Below are 23,033 nucleotides of genomic sequence, written 5' to 3'. Positions count from 1 at the left end.
GTCAAATTGCTCTGATTGGTCAATAAATAAAACACTGATTGGCAGTGGCCAGGCAGGAAGTAGGTGGGACAAGGAGAGAGGAGAATTCTGGGAAGCGGAAGGCTGAGGAAGAGAGACACTGCAGCCGCCGCCATGACCAGCAGCATGTGAAGATGCCGGTAAGCCACCAGCCACGTGGCAAGGTATAGATTTATGGAAATGGATTAATTTAAGCTATAAGAACAGTTAGCAAGAAGCCTGCCACGGCCATACAGTTTGTAAGCAATATAAGTCTCTGTGTTTACTTGGTTGGGTCTGAGCGGCTGTGGGACTGGCGGGTGACAGAGATTTGTCCTGACTGTGGGCAAGGCAGAAAAACTCTAGCTACACTACACAGAGAAACCCTGTCTCGAAAAACCAAAAAAAGAAAAAAAAAAGAAAGAAATAGACTTGACCTTAGCATTCTTAGCAAGGAGTGGTGGCATGTGTCTGTAATCCCAATACTGGGGAAGCTGAGGTGGAAGGTCACGCATTACAGGTCAGCATCAGACTGAGCTATTTAGCAAGACTCTTTAAAAAATACACAATTGGCCAGGCAGTTCCCAGTGGCTCTCTCCTTTCATCCCAGCACTCAGGAGGCAGAGGCAAGCAGATCGCTCAGTTTGAGTCCAGCCTGGTCTACATAGTGAGTTCCAGGACAGCCAGGGCTGCACAGAGAAACAAAAACAAAAACAAACCAAATACATAAATGAAAAAAAGTCTAGAATCTCAGTCTATAGTCTATTCACAATTGAGACAATTACAGGATCCCAGGGTTAAGTGTTATCTATGTAAACCTTAATTTGGGCTTGTTAAAGTGTGTCCTGTTTGCAGCGGCAGTAATACTGAAGGATTGGACTTGCTCCTTTCTGTCTAACCCACATCCATGGGACACACACACTTGGCATGACTCATTACGGGAAGTAGAACACTTAAGAAGTGATAGTTGTGGCCAGCACCCAACTTCCATTATTCTCGGAGGGAAAAATAAACTCCGTGCCAAACTTATTAGTCAGACTTCTTTTTAGAGATAAGTAAGAGGAACTCGGTTTATGCTAGCTTAAGCAAAAAAACACAAACTTGCTGGCTTTATTGAGAAATTTAATGTGCCAGGGATTGGATTCAGGGCCTTGCGCATGCTGGTCAAGTACTCTAACATGGAGCCAGACCCATCCCCAGCCCCTGAGAGCCCAAGTTTAAACAACCTTGTAATGATTGAGTTTTCCAAATTTCTCGTGTCTGTTGGCTCTATCTTAGTAGTTCCATTTATTTTTCCTACCTCAAAAGGGCCTCCCTTCCCCCAAAGGACTTCCTTCATAGACTTGGGAACACGGTTTGTTGGCAACTCCCAACTCCAACATCTCAACTTAGCAACTCTAGCAGAAAACAATCTTTCTCTCCCAACCACCTCCTGTTGATCACGGGGGAAAGACTGTAATTGACTGCTGAGATAAAATGTCCCACCCCCTTGGCCACGGATCCCAGAAAGGGTAGGATTCTATGATCATGAAGCCAAATAAAACCACAGGGAGAGCTGGCTCAGGGGTTAAGAGGGCTGCTCTTCCAGAGGACTAGAGTTCAGTTCCCTGCACCCACATGGCGGCTCACCACAGCCTATAGCTCGAGCTCCAGAAGATCTCACATCTCTGGTCTCCGCCAGAACCTGCACTCACATGCACATAACCCACACGCAAGCACACATACAATCTAAAATAATAATAAATATTTAATAACTAACCCCAGGGAACAGAGGAGTGATGTCCCAAATGCAGACACACCAGTGACAGGACATCACACATCCTCACACAATGGGGTCAGCGCCTTTAGGGAGTCAAAGGCCTCCTGTTCACGCTAGTTCCTTTGCTTTTTTTTTTTCTGGCTTGTGACTTCTGAACAACTAGTATCTTTAAGAGTTTCAAGTCCTCGGGTATAAAACGACTACATGGTAGTTATGAATACAGTATCAAATGACCTGCGCTACAGTTTCTCTGTGCTCTGTATTTTTCAGATGATAGGAAACTCAGTTGAGGAAGGCATTTGTCCGATGTTCGCTAATTTTTACAAATTATTCCGTGGAGCACTTGGGCTGGGTGAGCAGCCCTTTGCCTCATCCCATGAATTAGAAAAACCAAGCGCGAGACTGAACTGCCTAGAACAATTCCAAAAGAACTTATTTGTGGGACTGGCTACATGCAGGCATGCAAACGACATGAGGACGAGCAAATGAATCATTTCCTGGATTAAGAAGAGTGGCAGAGACCCACTCAGGAACAGCACGCAGCGGGCGTCCGCCTCTCAGGGTAGCAACGCTGGGGAACACAGCTCTACAACTCTACCCGAAAGGATCCAAGTATTTCAGGGCCTAAAAAACGGTGTGCATGCACCCTTCACCAACTACAGTACTGCTTGTGTATGAAGGGTGGAAGGCGCACCGGCGAGGAGCTGTGCTGCCGCTAGGAATTCGTTTGAAGACTGCGCCGGGCCCGATCATGCAGCTCCTTTCCAGGCCTGCCGCGGCGCCCCCAGCCCCAGCCCGCTCCGCTCCCGCAGCGCGCAACTCCGGGCCGCGTTTTCGCGCTCGCTCTCCCGCTCCCCCCCACCCCTACCCACACCGGGTTACTGCTCCCCCGCCAGGAGTAAACAAGCAGCCAGAGCCCGCAGCCAGTAGGCCGGGCCCCTGAGCCCAGTTTCCTGCTCCAACCCTAGCAACAGGCTCCGCCCCCCCACGACAGGCCCCGCCCCCGCGCGCCTCCGCCCCTCCCTCCACTCCTTCTCTCGCCGGGTCGCGGAGCCGAAGAGGCCCCCAGCCTTCAGCGAGCCTCCTCCCGAGGGGCCGCCCCGCCCACGCGCACGCACCCACGTGACTCGCGCTCTGGGCGGGAGAGAAAAAAAAAGGGGCTGGGGGCGTGGCCAAGTCCCGCCCCGCCCCGCCCTGCGGCCTGCGCTGCCCGGCGCTGCTCCAGCCCGCTAAGCGCGCTGGGACTCGGAGCGGCGTGGGTACCCGAGCGGTTTCTGCAGACGCAGCGCGCTCCCCGCTCCATCTCCCCTGTAGCCCCGGCCCGGCTGAACCTCTTAAATGTCCTGCCTGAGCCCCAGAATCGACAGCGGTCCTTGAACGTATGCATTCCGGCTACGTAAACATTGCCTCCTGCGCGGTTAGGGTGGCCCTTTCCTCGAAGGTGAGCGAACTTGAGATCCAGGACTGGGAAAGGAGATCCCAAGTCAGACGCGACCTCCTGTTGCTTCTCTGTCAGGTCTCTTAACGGCAGTTCAGGGTCCAAAAACTGACCACCCCAAACCCACAGCCCAGGCCAGTCACCACCCTCTCAGCCTCCGCCTCACCCAGGGACAGCCCTTCTGCCAGTCACCTTCAAGGTAGCTCCAGGAGCTAGGCACAGCTGGCAGAGAGAGAGAGGTGGAGAACCTTCCCAGCGGTACTTTCTTGTGCCTGTTATAAGCGAAAGGACTGAGCAGGCCAGAATTCCATGGCCTGCTTCTCCACCTACTTGTTATCTTAGGAAAGTCATTTGACTTCTCACTGCTGCATTCCAGAGATGACTTGTAACCTGGATGAGTTGACAGCTACTACCTAACAGAGATGTCACATAGATTCATGCGGTAGGTCAGGTGTTCAGAAAAGGGCTTGGCATCCAAGCTAATCAAAGAAATCACTGAGGACTGGTCACTGTTCTATGTTGCCTTCTTAACGCGCTTCTGGATGCCTGCCAGTAGGTGCCGCATCCAGACGAGGCTTTGGGGGCCTGAAGCCAAAGTTACCACGCACAGGGGTGGGGTGTGATGGAGAGACAAACATAAGGTCGCTATAATAGACAAGCAAATAATCACAGCTTATAATCTTGAAATCTTGTGGGATTGCACCCAGATCTTGTGCCAGCTACGGCGACCGTCCGCCACTGAGCTACATCCCCATTCTCTTCTTAGGAATTACTTTGAGACAAGCTCTCTCCCAGTTCACCACTTAATATAGCCCAGGCAGGCCTTGAACTTGTGACCCTCCTGCCTCAGCCTCCTGAACAGCTGAGATTAGGTTGAACTCCCAGACCCAGCACCAACAAATTAGAAGGAATGTCCTGTGCGATATGAACCAACTGTGGTACGGAGGGCAGAGGTATGAGTGGTGGGGTGCTGGAACAGGAAAAAGATGGGGTCCTGAGAAAGGAGTTGGCCACAGGCCCAGACAGAGTAGGGAGACCCTACTGGCCCCTGGTATTTTACTCTTGACCCCTCATTCAGTGAATTCCACAAGAGAGTGTTTGCCTTTAGTCTTTGCTCAAGTTCCTTCAGAACAGAGCCTTTTGTTCTCCTCTGTCCAGCCTCTTTATATTCAGCCCCCAACTCTATCAATGTTTGTTAAATGAATTTTTACCCCAGAGGCTCATCTTAAAAGGAATTTTAGCTGACACAGGTTTTTTTTTAAATTATTTATTTAATATGTATACAGTGCTCTGTCTGCATGTATCCTGCAGGCCAGAAGAGGGCACCAGATCTCATTACAGGTGGTTGAGAGCCACCATGCGGGTGCTGGGAATTGAACTCAGGACCTTTGAAAGAGCAGCCAGTGCTCTTAACCTCTGAGCCATCTCTCCAGCCCGCTGACACAGTTTTAATTCCGGTACTTGGCATGTGCATCTCTTTGAGCTTGAGGCCAGCCTGGTCTACATAGCGAGTTCCAGGACATCAAGGTTGACATAAGAGAGAAAGCCTGTTTCAAAAATAGAAGAAGGAAGCCAGGCGGTGGTGGCGAACGCCTTTAATCCCAGCACTTGGGAGGCAGAGCCAGGCGGATCTCTGTGAGTTCGAGGCCAGCCTGGGCTACCAAGTGAGTTCCAGGAAAGGCGCAAAGCTACACAGAGAAAACCTGTCTCGAAAAACCAAAAAAAAAAAAAAATAGAAGAAGGAGGAAAGGGAGGAGAGGGAGGAGGAGGAGGAGGAGGAGGAGGAGGAGGAAGAAGAAGAAGAAGAAGAAGAAGAAGAAGAAGAAGAAGAAGAAGAAGAAGAAGAAGAAGAAGAAGAAGAAAAGGAGTTCTTGGGTCTGGAGAGATGGCCTACAGGTTAAAAGCACTTGTTCTTTCAGAAGGACTGCGTTCAGTTTCTAGCATGCATGTATATGGCTTACATGTAACTCTAGTCCCAGGAGATCTGATGCCCTCTTCTGGCCTCTAAGGTCTCCTGCATACATGTGATACACATATACACTCATGCAGTCTCACACATATACATAACATAAAGATAAATCTTTTATCTGTAGACCAGGCTGGCCTCGAACTCACAAAGATCTGTCTGACTCTGCCTACCAAGTGCTGGGATTAAAGGCTTGTGCCACCACCACCACCACCACCACCACCACCACCACCACCACCACCACCACCCGGCACAAAGATAAATCTTAAACATGTTTAAAGGAACTTTCGTCTTCTTATTCAACGCCAGAAGTATAGGAAGCCAGGAAAGGTATCTGTCTAGGTAAACAGCAGATGAGACAGAACTGAGTTTCTATTTTCCCGCTGTTATTGCCATCATACAGGAGTTGAGAGGGAAGGAAGTACAAAGGGTGGGATTTGGGGCTGGCGAGGTGGCTCAGTAGGTAAGAGTGCTTGCTGCACAAGCAGAGGACCTGAGTTCAAATCCCAGTAACTGCCCCTGTGAACACGGTAAGCCACCGGGTAGGGGGCGGGGGTGGAGACAGGAGGATCTCGGGGCTTACCTCTAACCTTAGGTACAAGGAGAGATCCTGTCCCAAGGGAATAAAGCAGAGAGTGATAAAACAGGACATCCTGTGTCCTTGTATGGCCTCCATGCCCATGTATGGACACATACACTCCGCGCGGGCACACACACACACACACACACACACACATACACACACACACACACACACACACACACACACACACACACACACACACACAGAGCACACAGGACTTGCAAGAGCTGAGAGCATTCCAACATCAGAAATACTGCAAGAGAGGACCTGGATGGGCCCTATGAATGAGTAAGATTTGGGTGCATGGAAAGAAGTCTTTAAAGAGGAGGTGGCTTTTCAGCTAAGGCTGAGACAGATGTTTATGGGGTGAGCAAAGAAACCAGTTGGATAAGAAGAGAGATTTATGTTGGATCTTAGTAAGACAAGGTGTTGGAGGGTTCTTGAGGCCAAATTTGGAGAAATCCCAACTAATGGGATAAGTTTTGACCTTTGACTGAGTGGCAAAGACCTCCTGAAATAGTAAACAGGGTGCTGAACCAAGCCTGGGTACCAGGCGGAGATCTGCCAGCCTAATCTGATTTGCATCTTTTGCAGACAGTTACTTGCTGTATGTCCCTCCTCCACTCACAGGAAACTCTACCAACTAGTTTGCATCTATTTCATCTCCACACGAACGTGATATTTGTCCGGGAGCAGAGAAGGGAGAGGGTGATCAAGAGAAGCAGAATGTCTGCTGAAGACCAGCTCCCTTCCTTCATTGTGTATCTCAGTTAATCCCCACCTTCTGGAGGGCTGTGTTACTCCTCATTAACTCTCAGAAAGCCAGTCTCTTGCCAGCCTTTTGATTTTTTTATTAGTAATCATCTTCATCTTTTTTTTTTTAATATTTATTTTATGTGTATGTGCCTGAGTGTATGTCTGTGTACCGCATGCATGGAAGAGCCTGAAGAGGTCAGAAGAGTCAGATCCCCTGGAACTGGAGTTAACAGATGGTTGTGAGCCACCAAGTGAGTGCCAGGAACTGAATTGGAGTCCTCTATGAGAGCAGCAGATGCTCCTAAACACTGAGTGCTCTCTCCAGTCCCTCACTTTCATGCTTGCTAACAGCAAATGGGCAGGTTGAAAACGGAGTTCCACGATGCCATAGACGGCTCTCCTGATGAAAAATTGGTGGGAGATGGCTCAGAGGTTAAGAGCACTGACTGCTCACCCAGAGGTCCTGAGTTCAATTCCCAGCACCCACACGGTGGATCACAACCATCTGTAATGAGATCTCGAACCCTCTTCTATATAATAAATAAATAAATAAATAAATAAATAAATAAATAAATAAATAAATAAATAATTCTTTAAAAAAATTGGTTATGACATGCTACCAAGGGGTTGCAGCTGGGCAGAGTCCTTAAAAAGGTATTGCTTAAAAAGTTATTGCTTGAGTTAGAAGTGTTGGTGTAGACGTATAATCACAGTACTTGAGAGTCAGGGAAAGGGCTGAAAGTTCAAGGCCAGACTGGGCTACACATTGTCAACAAACCAGGGCTAGGGCTTATCTCACTAGTAGAGTGTCCTGGGTCTAAGTGCTGTTGCTCAACTGTTCAACTCTGCACTCAATCACTTGTAAATGGTTCCGTCATGACTGGCGTTTTTCCATCCATGAAATGCATGTCAGCAGCTGTACGAATGGAGGGCACGTCCCAAAGCCCACTTCCCAAAGCTGTTCCAGCGGCAGCATGTACAACAGAAATGGGAAGTGAGTTCCGCAGTCACAGATCTAGGAGGTAGGGGAGCTAGAATTCAAACCACCGTATCATCCATTCATTTGTGCTTTCTCATTCATGCACTGGTAGTTTTGTTTGCTTATCGGTTTTTGTTTGGAGAATCTTGCTATAAGCCCAGGCTAGCTTCAAACTCGCCGGTATTCCTGCCTCAACCTCTCAGGGCTAGGATTACAGGAATGTGCCACTGTGTCCAGCTTCAAACCTATGTTTGATGCCAAAGCCCACACCTGCTGCTTTTCACAAACCTCTAATCAGAGGACGCAGGCATCCCCACTCCCAGATCCTTTAGGAGTGACCTTGCTAGGCTCTAGTTTTAGAAATATTTTTACAACCCCGATTTTTCTCTCTCTCTCTTTTTTTTTTTTATGTTTAGTAAGAGGAAATCCACATCTTGTATCTTGAGAGTCAGACAAGACTGGGTTGGAATTATATTTCTGCTTTTTACCAGCTAGTCCCAGAGGCTAATTAAATGGAGGAATCTTAAGCTTCAGGGCCCCTCATGGGCTTCATAAGCCCCTTGCAAGCTGCCTACCCAGTCTCAGACCTCTCATTTTGCATTATTGTCTTTAAAGAAGTCTCCAACAATTGTGTGTGCTTCAGACCCCAGACATCTGGACCAGCCCCAAGTGGATGGCCTCCCTGTTACTGCCCAAGCCTGGTTTCACAGCCTGGACTCTGGTCTAGCGGCTGAGCATCCAGTTGGTGAAAAGTGCTAGAGATGCTGCCAGTAGCCTGAGGAACTGGATCTCAGAGAGCTGGAGGCCTGGGCAAAGGTCGCACAGCCCCAAGGACAAGAGAAACTTCTGACTTATCTCTTTCCTTAGCAGTTAAGTCCAAACCACTTGAAGTATTTCTGCTCTGAAAGGTTAGTAGTTCCTTATAAAAATGATGTATGCACATGAAAATAAGTCAGTCTTTTTATTTTGCTTCTCAATAACTGCTATTACTTTTATTTATTTATTTATTTATTTATTTATTTATTTATTTATTTATTTATTATGCATACAGTGTTCTGCCTGCATCCCTGCAGGCCAGAAAAGGACACCAGATTTCATTACAGATGGTTATAAACTATTATGTGGTTGCTGGGAATTGAACTCAGGGCCTCTGGAAGAACAGCCAGTGCTCTTAACTTCTGAGCCATCTCTCCAGCCCCATGCTATTACTTCCTAATGGGATGTATACACCTGTTGAACATTACACAATTTCCCAAACCTTACCATCAGATCGCACAGAACTGCTGTCGTTTCCTGTTCCCCAACAGGCTTCACACGGTGCCTGCATTTTAACACAGCATCTACCAAGACCTAGCTCTGTGAAGACTTGACACCATCCAAAGGAACTTAATGCAGGCTAATTCGGAAACTGCACTTCCTTTACTAGGCCATGCCCATTATGGCAGATACCAGGTATCATTGTGTTTTCCTGAGTATTTATAAAATACCCTGGGTGCCGGGTACCGGGCAGCGGCGGCGGCGGCACACACCTTTAATCCCAGCACTCAGGAGGCAGAGACAGGCAGATCTCTGTGAGTTCGAGGCCAGTCTGGTCTACAGAGTGAGATCCAAGACAGGAACCAAAAACTACACAGAGAAACCCTGTCTCGAAAAACCAAAAAAAATAAAATAAAATAAAATACCCCAGGCTTGGTAAAGACAAGATGACCAGGAATTCAAAGTTACCCTCCACTATAGATGAACTTTTGAGCCAAGCAAAGCTACAGAAGGCCCTGTCTAAAAGAAATTATAATTCTTTTTTCAGGCAAAAGGACATAAGTCATGAAAGAGGATATAAACCATTGTTGATCTAGTTTCAAGTCAGTCATGGTGTGTGTAGGTGTTGGATAAGTGAATATAATGTGATTAACAGTGTGAGTGGAGCACGCCTTTAATCCCAGCACTCAGGAGGCAGAGACAGGTGGATCTCTGTGAGTTCAAGGCCATCCTGATCTACAGAGTGAGTCCCAGGAAAGGCGCAAAGCTACCAGAGAAACCCTGTCTCAGAAAAAAAAAAATACAAAAACAAAAACAAAACAAAACAGACACACACACACACATACACACACACACACCAAAAAAAAAAAAAAAAAAAAAAAAAAACTGTGTGAAACCCTACGTAAAGCTCCATGGCTTCTCAACAGCCATTCTGACTCCAGAGAAATTAAGTGAGATAAGAACTGGACAAGTGTCTGAATGGCTTCCTAAAACCAGTTGTGTGGTGTTTTAATTTTTTTGAATTAATTGGGATAAATAGTTAATTTTATTTATTAATAAAATAAAATATAAGGCCAGATATAGTGGTGTACACCTTTAATCCCAGCACTTGGGAGGCAGAGGCAGACAGATCTCTAAATTCAAAGCCAACCTGGTCTGCAGAGTGAGTTCCAGGACAGCCAGGGATACACCTGTCTTGAAAAAAGCCAAATCCATACATAAATAAAATAAAATATGAGCTGGTGTGGTGGTACAGAGGCAAGCAGATCTCTTTGAGTTCAGGGCCAGCTTGGTCTACATAGTAAGTTCCAAGCCAGCCAGGTTTACATGGTAAGACCCTGTCTCAATAAATATTTTGAGGTACCTCTGTAACTTTGTTGTAGGGCCCTAAGGTATCTCACAGTTTGGGGAAGATTGAGTCAGATACTGTTAGAGATGATTTCAAAAACAACTAAAGGACAGCTTGGTTATCTCCCGCAGGATGGATCAGGAGAGGATACTGCCATATTGCCCTGAGCATGCTTCATCTCATTTGGTCCTGGAAATGACCAGGTCTGGGACTTGGATGGGAGAGTGGAGGAGAGATACAACTGTATGCACCTTTGTTCACGGCCTGCCACAATGTCCATGCTCAGCCAGACACAGGAAGTCTCTTTTCCTGGTACACCCTGCTCCCCCTGCTTGGGTTATATTTACATAAAACATCCACAAAGCCAAAAAGAAACAATGCTGGATTGTTTGGAGGTCTGGCCTTGCATCCTGGGTCTGCTACTTAGGTTGTTTGACACCTTGGTTATTGCCTCTTTCCAAAGTCTCTTCCAGCCTTGAATATCTCTGGATCTAGACCTAGTCTGCCCTCAGACTCTCCTCTGTGGCCAAGGTCTCTGCCTTTGACTTCACCCCGGCAAGAGACAAGGAACTGTTTCTTCTGGGGCGTACCGCCTCATGCTGCCATTCAACCAGGCAAAATTCTGACTCCCAGCAGGCACGTCTCTGAAAAGAAGGAAGAGAAAGCAGTGACAAGAACTGCTACAGAGGGGTGCTGGAAATACTTGCTGATCTGAGGTGACTTGAGGGGATTCTGTCTGGGAAGGCCATCAAACTGTACCTCTGTGATAAGCACACTTCTTCATATGTATCCTACACATTAGTGTTTTCAAAGATCCAGAAATCACTGATAGTGGTTCATACCTGTATTGCCAACACTCCAGAGCCCAAGGCAAGAAGAGATGGCAAGGTTGAGACCAGCCTCAGCTATACAGTTACAGCGAGCTCCAAGTCAGCCTGGGCTTTCTAGCAAGACCCTATCCCAAACAAAACAAAATAAATCATTTGTTAAAGTCAGAAAAGCAAATTGTAGAACTGAAGTAATATTGAAATTATAAAACACCACATTATACAATATTTTACTTATTTAATTTTTGTTTTGTTTTGTTTTTTGTTTTTCGAGACAGGGTTTCTCTGTGTAGTTTTGGTTCTTGTCCTGGATCCGTGCTGTAGACCAGGCTGGCCTTGAACTCACAGAGATCCATCTGGCTCTGCCTGCCAAGTGTTGGGATTGAAGGTGTGTGCCACCACCTCCCGGCTGCAGTATTTATTTTATTTTTAAGATTTGTTTTTAGGGCTGAAGAGATGGCTGAGTGGTTAAGAGCACTGCCTGCTCTTCTAGAGGTCCTGAGTTCAACACAGCAACCACATGGTGGCTCACAACCATCTCTAGTGGGATCTGATGCTCTCTTCTAGCATAAAGTTGTACGTGCAGATAAAGCACTCATATATATAAATAAATAATAAGATCTTAAAGAAAAGAATTTTTTAAAAAAGATTTGTTTTTATTTTAACCTGTACGAGTGTTTGCCTGCATGTATGTGTGTGCACTGTGTGTGTAATGCCTGAGGAGGACAAAGTAGAGTGCCAGATTCTGTGGAACTGGAGTTAACAGGCAGTTCTGAGCTGCCACCTGAGTGCTAAGAATGTAACCTAGGTCCTCTGAGCCAGAATTAGTTTTGAAGCCCTGTAGAGGCTACCTTTCCACCTATGACCTTGAAGTACCAGCCCCTGGGGAGTGGCCTCAGGGTTACTCTTAAGACCTGAGAGGCTTGTATGCTGCTCGTTTTCTCTCCCTCATGGGCTTGGATGGTGCGTGACTAACTCAGCAGGCAGAACAGTGTGAGACAGGACCTCAGCCTTCCAGGACCCTGTGATGATTTGAACGACTCGCCTATTCTGTTTAGTGAGTTGTCTTTTCCAATTTATGTCCTAATAAATTCATTATACCCCTTAAGCAGACTTCCTTGGATTTCTCGCTATAAAGCCCTGGCAATAAACCCCAGCAGTGTGAGCATGCTATATGCTTTCAATAATGTCTTAAAATAAAATTTAAATCACTTGGGGAAAAAATTAAGATACTAGCTATATGTAAGCTTTGAGTCTGGGCAGGAAGGAAGAGGTGTTTTCTCTCTGCATGGTTTCTTTTAAGTATTATTTCTTTGAAAGATGTCCTTTGTGACACTGCCCTCTCCCTGTCTTCCAGTCAAGGGTCAGGTGATTAGCCAATCCACAGCCATAAAAAAGTCAGTTTATCAGGAAAGTTTGCAAGTTAAAGGCAGAATCTAGCAGGGCAGTGGTGGCACACGCCTTTAATCCCAGCACTCGGGAGGCAGAGCCAGGTGCATCTGTGTGAGTTCCAGGCCAGCCTGGTCTACAGAGTGAGATCCAGGACAGGCCCCAAAGCTACACAGAGAAACCCTGTCTTGAAAAACAAAAAACAAAACAAACAAACAAAAAACAACAAAAAAACCCAACAACAAAAAAAGAGGCAGAATCTGCATTACTCAAGATTCTTTATCCCCTTAATAACCATTCTGAGTGTAGGAGGGTCTGTCCCTGCCTAGCCTAGGGCTCCAGAAACCTATCTGCTTAGATCAGGAAGTCAACCTCAGGACTGCCCAGAGCCAAGGAAATAGCCAGATCCCTAGGCTGCATATTCTAGCAAACGAAGCTCAGGGCTGCCAGTGGTCTAGCCAGTGACATAACTAGCCGGGTGACCAGATGGCTTCTTCTGCAAAATGTTGAGCAGGCAGTAGACAGTTCTTATAGCTTGAAAAAGCCACTATTCCCTAATTTGACAAGCACAGAGGACGAGTCTGAAAGAAGGAACAGCAAGCCCACCTAGAAGGGTTGGCCAAAGACATCTTTTCCCTTTCTAATTATGCAGGGGGGGGGGTAGAAGCATGTGCCCATGAGTGCAGGTGCTCCAAGAGGTGAGAGGTGCCAGGTGCCCTGGAGCTGCCATTACACAAGGTTGTGAGCCACACGTGATGTGGGTAGGTGCTGGGAACTGAACTCCGTTATTAGAGCATTAAGCAGTCTTAACCAGTTAGCCATTTCTCTGGCTCCAGAGCAGTCTTGAAAAGCATCAAAGGGCTAGGAGCTACCTTTAGAGGACATGAATGTAACTGATTTTTTTTCTTTCTTTTTTCTTTTTTGGTTCTTCCGAGACAGGGTTTCTCTGTGTAGCTTTGGTGCCTGTCCTGAATCTTGCTCTGTAGACCAGGCTGGCTTCGAACTCACAGAGATCTGCCTGCCTCTGTCTCCCAAGTGCTGGGATTAAAGGCGTGTGCCACCACCGGCCCGGCGTAACTGAATTTAAGATCAAGGCAAAATGGGGCTCCATGTGCAGCCAGGGAGCTGTATTTATGGTTCTGAGCAAGCAGGCCTGATTCTGGGGTCACCTGAGAGAAAACCTTGGGGTGTTGAGTGTGCAGCCAAACAGGAAGGTGGGTACTCTGAAGTAAGTTGTGCTGTGGCCATTTGGACACCATGTATAAGGGTTTCCCCGAGACCAGCCCCCTCCACAGAAGCCAAGCAGAGAAACTAGCACATGCTGTCAGTGACAGGACAGGTAGGCAATTACCCCACCAGCCTCAGTTCCTACAAACGTAAAAAGGAAGCCAGCGCCCCTGCCACCCAGGGTTGGTATGACCCCATTAGTGGTCAAGAGTGTGCAGGTTGGTTCTCATGAGAGTAGCCTAATGCAATGCTAGGCCAGCATGCTGGCATACTCCTATGATCCCAGCCTTAGGGAGACTGAGATAGAAGGATTTTATGAATTCCAGGCCAACCTGGGCTTACATAGTACCAGGCTAGGCAGAACCACATAGGAAGATCAGGTCTCAAGAAACTAAAAAAGCCAAGACAACAACAAAATCCTCCCCCAAAATTAAAAACAAACAAACAAAAATTAAAAACAAACAGCCCTTAAAAAACAGAAAAAAAAACTTTAAAGGCAATATTGCAACTTCAGGGTGTTACCCAGAGTCCTTTTGACTACTCAGGTTTGGCTAACAGATTCTGCACCATGATTTTCAATGGGCCTGCACCAAGTGGCAGTCTGGGACTGTCTTCCCAAGGGACCCTTTTTGAGCCGGTTTCACAATGTAAGTCAGGCTGTCCTTGAATTTGTCCTTCTGTCTCAACCTTCCAAGGGTTTGGATTATAGACCCGAGCCACCACATGGCTCTAAGGGGGTCTTTGTGATTTTTGTTCCTGTTTTTTGAGACAAGGTCTCCCTACCCAGCCCTGGCAGTCCTGAAAGTCTACCTAGGCCAGGCTGGCCTCAAACTCAGGAGGGATCCATCTGCCCCTGCCTACTGAGTGCTAAGACTAAAGGCTATGCCACCAAGGGACACCCGGCTCCAAGGGACTTTTTGTTTTGTTTTTTTTTGTTTGTTTGTTTGTTTGTTTGTTTGGTTGGTTGGTTGGTTTTTTGAGACAGGGTTTCTCTGTGTAGCTTTGCCCCTTTCCTGGGACTCACTCTGTAGACCAGGCTGGCCTCGAACTCACAGAAATCCACCCGTCTCTGCCTCCCGAGTGCTGGGATTAAAGGCATGCGCCACCACCGCCCGGCTCCAAGGGACTTTTAATAAGGTAATTATTATGATTATTCAGCATGTAATCCATGACTTCTTTTTGAGACTGACCCCATGGGAGCTGCTGAACCTATTAGCCCAGCCTGCCCGGTCTACTGGGAACCTGGGAGGGCTGAACTGTAACCAAGGCCTGCACTTGGGGGCCTTGGGAAACACTGTGTACCGCCTCCTCCTTGCAGGCTTCCAAGTACTGATTTGATGATACGATTTTAAAGCTCGAGAGAAATAGATAATGCCCGGAAAACTGAAAAACAAGAACTTGTCAAATGTCACCATAGTCAGAAACCATGAATTTAACTGTTCCTTCTTTCCTTCCTTCCTCTTTCCCTCCCTCCCTTTTTTCTTTCTTTTTAACAGAGGCAAAGAAGGAAATGTTTGGGAACTACAAAAGGCCTGGTTGCTATTTCAAGACCAGGTCCCTTTCCCTTATCAGTATCCACAGGGACACATCCACAGAACAGTAAATTCTCGAAGCTTCCTGTACAATAATCTTAGCGTAGAACCATTTACCCATATTTAGGATGTGTTTAAAGAAACGGAAGATGTAAGAGAGTAAACACAAAAAAACAAAGTTAGGTGTGGGGTGCCTCATGCTTGTGATCCTAGTACTAAGGAAGTTGAGGCAGGAGAATGACTACAAAGTCGAGGGAGGGGAGGAAGCATGGGATGTCTCAGCCAGTAAAGGTGCTTGCCCCCAAACCTGGTGAACTGAGTCTGATTTCTGGAGCCCACGTGGTGAACGGGGGCACTGACCCCTGCAAGTTACCCTATCACCGACACACAAGCCACCTCCCTCGATAAATTAATTAAAAATATTTTAAAAGCAAAAGAGAAAAAAGCAAGATACTAAATGATTTATGCAGAGTTATCAAGTACGTAAAAAAAAAAAATAGACACGTCAAAGCATGAAACATTCCAGTAAATGAATTTGATTTGGGGAAGTAAGATTCTCGGGGCTTTGTTTGAGGAGGAATCTAATTATTCACACATTTCCGTGTTTTCCAGTTTATACCCTAAGCTATCTACTACTTTGTAAGGTGGTGGGCGAGGCTGAAAATGTCCCAAACCTCCTGCTTCCTTCCCAGTTCACTGAATCGGGAGAATTTTTTTTCCAGGACCCATCTGAAAAGTTGTGAAGGTTGCGCAGGACCTTTGGGCACACAGACCCTCTAGGTGTTGCAGTTGGAGAAGAGGTTGGACCATGGGGGGGGGGGGGCAAGGCGGGGTCGCGCAGGTCCCCAGCGTTCCTCTGCACCCAGTGGGCCAGGGATCCTCCTCGTCCCACTGGCTGGGGTCCGTGACGCCCGGCCGCGCGAGGCTCTGTAATGAGTTGCAGCCACAGTGGGGGCAGCCTTCGCTCCCGCCCAGCCACGAAAGGCTCCGGCCAGACTTGCAACACGATCGCCCCCATCACGATCCTGGCATAAGGAGCCTCCTGGAGTCCCTTCCTTCCCCTCCAGGCCAGTCTTGGTGCGCGGAGAAGACGCGGAACGCGGACGTGCCTGGGCCCACGGAGGCCCCTGCGCTACCCCGGGCCCGCCCTGCCGGGGTGAATGGGTGGGGGTGGGGAGGACATCGGGCCAATACAGGGTTCCAGCGGCCGACTGCACGTTCGGGCCCCGCGGCAGTGGCGCCGCCCTGTGCCCACACGTGGGCGCCTGTGCGGACCGCCAGGGATACCCAGGCCCCCAGAGCGCAATCGCCCAAGGCGGCCTTGGGACTGGGCACCACGCCAGCTTTCTTGCCTCTCATGGGCCGCCCCACCACTCCCCTGGCCTGGCCAGTTTCTGTCTCCACTTTGTTTCCAGCCCAAGGCTAAATCTGCCTTCTGAAGGCCTTGAATCCATCCTTCACTGCTATCTGCAAGCCACCCCCTCTTACTGGAACATTGAGCACCTCCCCACTGAGCTGCCCTCTCAGTGTCAGCCAGAAACATTCCCAAGACCAAGAATAGTCCACACCTGTGCCTTCACCCCGGCTGGCTGTGTAACTTGCAGGGCCCAGCGCAAAATGCAAGGCAGGGCCCCTTGCTCAGAACCTGAGTTCCTAGCAGGAGACAGCGGAGTATTGACCGAAACCCAGAACCCTTCAAGGGGACCGCTCGCTCGTACCTGCTTCGGAGCCAGCCAGTCAGCCTTGCCATGAGGTCTTCCACTCTTGAGTGGGTATTAGTGAAAGCATGGTATGCCGGACAAATGACCTCTCTCTCCATTGTGGCTGTTGTTTTTTGTTTTATTATTATTATTGTTGTTATTATTATTATTATTATTATTATTATTATTATTATATGGGTTTTCTCTGACAGCCCCGGCTGTCCTGGAACTTGCTCTATAGACCAGGCTGGCCTTGAACTCAGAGATCCACCTGCCTCTGCCTCCTGAGTGCTGGGATTAAAGGTGTGCACCTTCACCACCTGGCTTCAGGGAAATAAATGTTCTTGCCATCAAGCCCAAAGACCTGCTGTGGAGGTCAGAGAACAACCTGTGGGAACTGGCTCTCTCCTTCCGCAATGTGGGTCCTAGGGTTGAACTCAGGTCCTCAGGCCTATGGTCAAGTGCTTTTTACGACTGATCCATCTCTCCTGCCCTATTAATCATCATCATCATCATCATCATTATTTTGGAGGTGCTGGGGTGGTACCCAGGACTGTGAATATCTAAGCCAATATGCTAGAACTGAGCAAAGAACCCAGCTCAAACAGAGGCCTTCACACTTCTCCCCTTCTCTACACTCTCCCCTACCTCTTTCTTCCTTTCCTTTCTTCTTAAGCAGAAAAGCAGACAGAGCCCAGGGCCCTCCTAATTCCAAATGCCTTGCAGACACAGAGGAAAAGGCACCAGTGAGGCCAGCCTCCCCAGAGCCTTTGAAAAGGCTTCCTCACGCCGGGCGGTGGTGGCGCACGCCTATAATCCCAGCACTCGGGAGGCAGAGCCAGGCGGATCTCTGTGAGTTCGAGGCCAGCCTGGGCTACCAAGTGAGTCCCAGGAAAGGCGCAAAACTACACAGAGAAACCCTGTCTCGAAAAATCAAAAAAAAAAAAAAAAAAAAAAGAAAAGGCTTCCTCACAAGTCATTTCAGTCCTCCCTTGTGGGGAGTGACCTGGCAGACACCACCTTAGTCAAACCATGGAAACCACGGGGCCTGAGATGAGTGGCCCTCGCACGCCACTTGACAGGACACAATGAGAAATGACAGTGTAAACACTGTGATGCTTCGTCTCAAAGAAGCATAGCCTGGGCTAACCACAATGAAATACCAAGCAACTCCAAACTGAAGAGAGTGTGAAAAACCAACGCGATTGTGAACATCAGTGTACCTTGAGGAACTGCAACATGTGACCTCAGGAAGGACCCTATTGAGACCACAGGCAACCCTTGAATGGAGCCAAGTGTGGTGGTGGAAACGTATAATCACAGCACTCCTGAAGTGAAGGCCGGGAGAACAGGAACTCGAGATCAGCCTCAGGGACATATCAATGCATCAATTTCCAGGCTACACTAGGGTATGAGACAAGCAAACAAAAAACAATTAAAAAAAAAAAACTTGACTAGGCTCAGGACAAAAAGAATAAATAGAGACTCGAGACATGGCTCAGTGGTTAAGCGCATTGGCTACTCTGGCAAAGGACCTGGGTTTAGATTCCAGCACCCACATAGTGACTTACAACCACCTGTAATTCCAGTTTCAAAGGATATGCTTCCACCTTCTGGCCTTTGTGAGCACTGCAGGCAAAACACTCATACACTTTTAAAAAAATTCTTAAGAAAAAACAAAACAAAACAAAAAACTAAAATTCACTACCACAAACTCCACATCAGTTTTTCCTCTAGCTCATGTCAGCAGAGAATAGTGTTCTAGTCACTCACACTTAAACACTTGGGGGTGGTCTTCCATGTTTCTCTGGTCCTTCTCAGTCCAGCCCCTGAATCCTGCCAAATCTAGGTTTGTAATCTCTCTCTCATACCTCCTTTCCCATCCCCCCCCCAACGCGCGCGCCCATACCTGCCTTTTAAATTAAACCTCCAACTCTTAAAAAAGGATTCAGCCTAGCTCACATAGCAACTCACAGAGATCTGCCTGTCTCTGCCTCCCAAGTGCTGGGATTAAAGGTGTGGGCCACCACCGCCTGGCTCCACATAATTGTTTTAAGGAGGGTCTATAGAGGAGTGTGTATGCATTGTGTAAATACAAGGTCTGATTACTGTATCTCCAGTCTGGATTACAGCTATTTACCACTGTAATCTCCTAGCTGATTTTCTCAGCGCCCATTATCAACCTGTTCTGTATTCATTTACCAGAATCATTTGCTTAACGGCATTCATCATCCTTTGGGGACCTTGCTTCCTATGGTCCATGCCCAGACTTAATCTGTGACTTCTCGTGTGGTGGTATTGTGTTCCCCGAAATATTGTACATGCTAATAAACTTATCTGGGGTCAGGGAACAGAACAGCCACAATATTAAACATACAGGATAGGCAGTGGTAGCACATGCCTTTAATCCTAGCATTCCAGAGGCAGAGATCTACCTGGATCTCTGTGTGTTCAAGGATACAGCCAAGCATGGCGACTCATGCCTTTAATCCCAGAAAGCAAGCCTTTAAACCCAGGGAGTGATGGCAGAAAGCACAAAGGTATATAAGGCGTGAAGACCAGAAACTAGAAGCTTTTAGCTGGTTAAGCATTCAGGCTTTTGAGAAGCAGTTCAGCTGAGAGGCCTCCAGTCTGAGGAAACAGGATCAGCTAAGGAATTGGTGAGGTGAGGTAGCTGTGGCCTATTCTGTCTCTCTGATCTTCCAGCATTCACCCCAATAACTGGCCTCAGGTTTGATTTTATTAATAAGACTCTTTAAGATTCCTGCTACATTCTGGGGATGTTGTGTTCTTTGAATTGGGTGAGGTGGTCTGCCCTCCTATCAAATGACTACAAATTGTGTCCCCATTTCATAGAGAAAGCAAAAGTTAATGGATAAAACTCACTGGGTTTGCTGGGCGGTGGTGGCCCACACCTTTAATCCCAGCACTCGGGAGGCAGAGCCAGGTGGATCTCTGTGAGTTCAAGGCCAGCCTGATCTACAGATCGAGATCCGGAACAGGCACCAAAACTACACACAGAAACCCTGTCTGGAGAAAAAAAAAAGAAAGAAAAGAAAAGAAACAACAACAAAAACCTCCAAAACTTGCTGGATTTGAAGATGCCCCCCACCCCGCCCCTGATTCTTGTTTTTCTTAGTAGTGAGGACCCACTCTTTGATCCACTAACATTCGTGGATGACAAAAGGAATGAGCCAGCAGCATATAAATAATAAATATTTGGCAATAGCAGATGAAGCTTTATTCGGAGGCTTGGTTTCTTTCTGGGCATGTGTTAGTAGTTGTGATTTTTGTAATTCACAAAAATTTTGTCAATTATATGGTCAGTTTCCTTCTTGAAAAGTATTGCTGTTTTTTGAAGATGAAATGAAACACATCAAAATTTCATCGTGAACAAATTACAGGAAGCATGTATTCCAAATAAACACCGGAGTCACATATCCAGGGTTCCCCCAGCTTTTCCATCACCACTCCCATTGACTTCAAAGTGTTTCAACCCCTGTTCACGTTTGCTGGGGTGTTTTTGTTGGGAGTTGCTGAGATACGGTCTTACTGTGTAGCCCTTGCTGGTCTGGAACTCTTTATGTAGACCATACTGGACTTATTAAAAATATAGATGCATGGGGCTGAAGAGATGGCTTAGCAGCTAAGAGCACTGACTGCTCTTCCAGAGGACCTAGGTTCAATTCCCAGCATCCACAGGGTGTCTCACAACTGTCTGTAACTCCAATTCCAGGGAACTCGACACCCTCACACAAACATACATGCAGGCAAAACACTAATGCACATGAAATAAAAATAAATACGTTACTTTAAAAATATAGATGCTAGTCAAGTGTGGTGGCACAGAACTTTAATCCCAGTCCTGATGGGGCAGATGCAGGTGAAACTCTGTGAATTCAAGGCCCTATGTACATGCGTGCATGTGTGTGTGCATGTATGCATGCTAAGGGCAGATGAGGCGAGATGGCTCAGCCTGTTAAGGTGCTTGCCATGTGAGCCTGGTGACCTCAGTTCAGCTCCTGGAACTGCTGTGGAATAATCCTATTGTACACTGTAAAGATTTGTCACTCCAATTGGTTTAATAAAATGCTGATTGGCCAGTAGCCAGGCAGGAAGTATAGGCGGGGTGAGCAAACTAAGAATGCTGGGCAGAGTCAGGAGTCACCGGCCAGATGTAGAGGAAGCAAGACGAGAATGTAGTACTGAGAAAAGGTACCAAGCCACATGGCTAAACACAGATAAGAATATGGGTTAATTTAAGTGTAAGAGCTAGTTAGTAATAAGCCTGAGCTACTGGCCACGGATTTATAATTGATATAAACCTCTGTGTGGTAATTTGGGAAGCAGCTGCTGGGTATTTGGGAGTTGCTAGTGGGACAGAAACTTCCACCTACATGGAGCCTATGGTGTAAGGAGGGAACCAACTTCCAAAAATTGTCCTCTGACTTCTAGTCATGTGGACTCGCTGTGGCATGTGCATGCATGTGCATGTGTAAGCAAATGCATGCATAAGTACACACAAACACACACACACACACACACACACACACACACACACACACACACAGTGTATTAAAAACATTATGAGGCAATATCTCATTATGTAGCCCTGACTACCTGGAACTTGTTATATAGAAGATCAAGACTGGCCTAAAACTGACAAGAGACCCATGGTGTACACCCCCGGAGTGCTGAGGTTAAAGGCGTGCACTGCCATGCCTGGGTAAGAGTATATAGTGAAGTGGAATAATGCCAGATTTTTTTTATGTTGTCTCTTAAAGGCCCATATGTTAAAGGTGTGGTCCCCACAATAGCACAGTTTAAAGGAGTAGCCTGGTAGGAGGTATTTGGGTTATTTGGATCTCTTTCTTATCCTTGGTTTTTAAATTAGTGCAGAGGATCAATCCTAGGACCTCACATATGCTAGATAGGAGCTCTGCATAGGCTACCCTTCCAGCCCTCCTCTTCTGCTGTCCTTCCAAGCCACGAGGTGAGTGTTTTACGCTGCCATGTGCTTTACCCATAGTGTGTACCTGCACCACAGGCACAGAGCAAGCTGGATAATCTTATTCATGAGCTAAAATTTCCAAAACTACAAGCAAAAACAAACGTTTTTCCTTTAATAAGCTAATGACTTCGGGAATTTCATTATAATGATGGCAGACTGACTAACATGGGAACAACTTAGAAAATAAAATGATCAAGACTAGAATCTGTGTGTGTGTGTAGGTGTGTGCACGTAAGTAGGCACACATGGACAGGACAGAGAAGAAGGGTGGGCATCCTCTATCCCTCTCTGCCTCATTCCTTTGGGGAAGGATCTTTCACTGAACCTGGAGCTTGCCATTTTTCCAGCAAGGCTGGCAGCCAGCGAGCCCCAGCACCCTGCAGCCTGCATGGCTCCCCACCCAGCACTGGCATTCCAGGAATGCATCCTCATGCCCAGCTTTTTATGTGGGTGCTGAAGATCCCAACTCAGGCCCTCAAGCTGCTGCAGTGAGCATCTCCCTGGCCCAGACACAGTATTCTGTCAAAACCTACAAGTCACCCGTGTGATCGCCTGACAAGCTCGTCCAGTTTTCTTTGCTCTGCTTGTATTAGTTCCTTTCCACTGCGGCAAAATACAGGACAGAAACAGCCTGAAGGAGGAGAGATTTATTTTAACTCACGGATTCAAAGGGCTCAGTCCATCATGGGAGGGAAGGCACCGTGGAACAGGAATCGGAGAGCAAAGCCACAGAGGAGACTGAGACAGGAGAATCACAAATTTGAGACCAGCCTGGGCTACACAGTGAATTCTAGGCCAGCCTGGGCTACCCAGCAAATTCTAGGCCAGCCTGGGCTGCATAGCAAGACTTTGTCTCGAGTCTAAATCAGGATCCAAGCAATGGCCCGGTGGGTAAAGGCTATTAAGCCTGAGGATCTGAACTCTATCCCCAAAGCCCATGGGAACTAGGGAACCAGCACTCACAGGTTGTCCTCTGACTTTCACATGTACACCATGGTGCACACACAAATGTAATTAAAAACCAACAAGCAAAAAACCCAAGCAAATAAAAAAGCCCATTTAGTCCCAGTATTATCCATCCCCAGGCCACCCTGAGCCCTCCCTGCCCATTCTCTGCCAGGTGTCTGCCACCTCACTGCAGTGAAGGTAGAACAGCCGCATGAAGATGATCTACCAATACTTGGGCACTTGCCGGTCGGTGGTGGCACATGCATTTAATCCCAGCACCCTGGAGGCAGAGCCAGGCAGATATCTGTGAGTTCGA

General features: G+C 47.3%; 1 long non-coding RNA gene across 2 annotated transcripts; it reads left to right on the top strand.

Moving 5' to 3' along the window:
* Window positions 1-2,860: 2,860 nt before the first annotated feature.
* On the top strand, window positions 2,861-11,545 carry LOC107402686 (uncharacterized). Of its 2 annotated transcripts, none has more exons than XR_013042493.1 (3): window positions 2,861-3,197; window positions 8,122-8,930; window positions 10,215-11,545. It is a non-coding gene; the product is annotated as an uncharacterized LOC107402686 (long non-coding RNA). The 2 variants fall into 2 exon arrangements; XR_013042494.1 differs by having other exon boundaries at window positions 2,871-3,197; window positions 8,786-8,930.
* The last annotated feature ends 11,488 nt before the right edge of the window (window positions 11,546-23,033 follow it).

The sequence above is a fragment of the Peromyscus maniculatus genome, chromosome 9 (genome assembly GCF_049852395.1).
Source record: "Peromyscus maniculatus bairdii isolate BWxNUB_F1_BW_parent chromosome 9, HU_Pman_BW_mat_3.1, whole genome shotgun sequence".
Classification (NCBI taxonomy): domain Eukaryota; kingdom Metazoa; phylum Chordata; class Mammalia; order Rodentia; family Cricetidae; genus Peromyscus; species Peromyscus maniculatus.
This window is presented reverse-complemented; position numbering and strand designations above follow the sequence as displayed.